The following is a 2,250-nucleotide window of genomic DNA, read 5'->3' as shown; positions in this document are numbered from 1 at the left end:
ATTGTAACCGGAAGTGACGTGTATAGTGTAAACTCAACCTCGTTCCCGTGCGGAAGCCCTGGACAACAGGAAGTGAGCACAAGCTGCTTGCCGTCTAGTATAGTGCCGGATCGCGGAGGGTAGACCAGACTGAGACTTGGCCAGAATTTTAACTGTCAGCTGAGAAATGGCAGTTTTTTAGCTGATAAACTTTAAGAAAACTGTTAGCTGAGATGTCTAAGTTTTGTCTGGGTAAAGTGTGAATTTTACTTGCAAATAACTTCCCAAACTGTGTAGTTATTGGCTGGAGAGTATTAAAGTTGCTTAATAGACCTTAAAATAAATGAAGATGGCTCCGAGCTCCTCACAAGTTCCAGAACTCGTGAGGTCGTCGGATAATCTCGAAAGAGATTAAAATCACTCGAAAGTTCTCCTGAAATCTTCGGATGATACTCGACACTGTTCGGCAAAACCACAAAAACGGGTAAGAAGTTGCGAAAGAAGTAGCCGAGATTTTAGGCGATAGCTGGGAAACTAATAGCTGAGAATCCAGCACCCAATGCAGACCATTCCTGGACGCAGAAGGAAACCTTCCGATCAGAGTACGAGTACGACATTCAAATTTCAAATCAGTCGCATCCCCAGAACTCACTCTCCTTCGCGTTGTTTACCAGCAGATGAAGAGACCGTAGAAGCAAGACTGGTGCGACAAGCAGTTATCCGGCTAAACCGCGCAAACTAGATTTGAAAAGTCGTACTCGTACTCAATCTCGTACTCGTAGCCAAATCCGAAGGCCCCTAATATTTTGGACGAAACTGTCTTTCAATTTCGGATTTTACAACGCAGTGACACGATAATGAAGCCCAGCTTCCACACCATTAGCTCATGTTGGCAGCCATATCGTATTTTTTTTGGAGGTATTTTTATTTATTATTTTACAGTTTCTTTTTAAAATCTCCGTACGTGCGTACAGGTAGTTTCGCCCTGTCTGGAGGCGTTCCCTCCGAAGACCTTGCTGCCTTTTTTCGCTCTAGTATACAGTCCGTAGAGTATTACTGTGTAGTGTGGCACAACTCAGTCCTTTCGCCCTAGGTTTCTGACGAGAGCACTTTGACGATAATTCATCCTGGACACTTATACAGGGAGACTTTACAGGATTTGTAGACTTGTCACAAGTCGAAATATAAAAGACACGGTGACTGGACGAAGTGACTGGTCCCCACAACAGATTACCCCTGATAATTTCCCTGCTGACAAAAAGGACCGCCTCCGTTTTCCTCAGACAGTTGTTTTGTCATCGTTGATTTAATGCAGAGAGAGAACGATAGAATTTCATGGGGATCAGTGGATAAGACCTTTCTCACTCGGCGGCCATGTTGAGTCTCAGGAGAATAGAAAGCTTTGTTTTTGCGCGGCTAGCCTCGCACTGAATTCGCGTGTGGGTGAGGCTTGCCGTGCAAAAACAAAGCTCTTTATTCTCCTGAGAAAGGTCTATTTAGGTTACATGACCCAACACACCGCTGATCATCTAACATAGGTTAGATGAGAGATGTGAAGACCCTTGAGAAAATTAGTAGAGGTGGCCCACTCTCATGACGATCTCACACCATCATATACAGTGACCAGGCCAGGGCGTCGCCCACGAGTATCACACCAAGAACTCAAGCTCTTTCACTTTTCTTAATTGTCGCACAGAGAGGCCGGGTTAAAATTTATTTCAATGCTGAATTTTTCAGTATCGCTTTACAAAAACCCTAAACGAAACTATGAAGCCCTACAAGACTCGCTTCAACAGTGTGCAAGAGAGATCTCGCTCGTTTTACAGTCACTTTTGATAGAGGCCTTATGCATGTGACAACGAAATAGACAAGGAATTACCTCCTAGTTTATATGATAGTCGTACAATGTTGATTGTACGTCGTCTTGTATTACTAGTGTATGCTTTGATTTCAGTTAAGGCAATGCGTCAGTCTTACCAGGCCGGACGTTAGGGGTTACTTTGCGGTGATGATGTTGCCGGAGATCAGCCCTTGCCAGTCCTGGTGACGACCTTGATTAGTAGACTGCTTAAATATTTTCGTGATTTTCACCGTGCAAAGTTCCAGGACACCAGATTTACGTTATGCAATTGAAAAACATTTTGTTATCTCATCTCTCACACAACTTAGTGACATGCGTATGGATGGCCAACAGATCAAGGATTTCTTTCAGTATCCCAAAGTATTGCAAGGAAAGATAAGATCTATGACCCAGGGATAAAAAACGGCTTT

Source organism: Pavona decussata, unplaced genomic scaffold, assembly GCF_977016875.1.
Source record: "Pavona decussata unplaced genomic scaffold, jaPavDecu1.1 SCAFFOLD_56, whole genome shotgun sequence".
NCBI lineage: Eukaryota > Metazoa > Cnidaria > Anthozoa > Scleractinia > Agariciidae > Pavona > Pavona decussata.
This window is presented reverse-complemented; position numbering follows the sequence as displayed.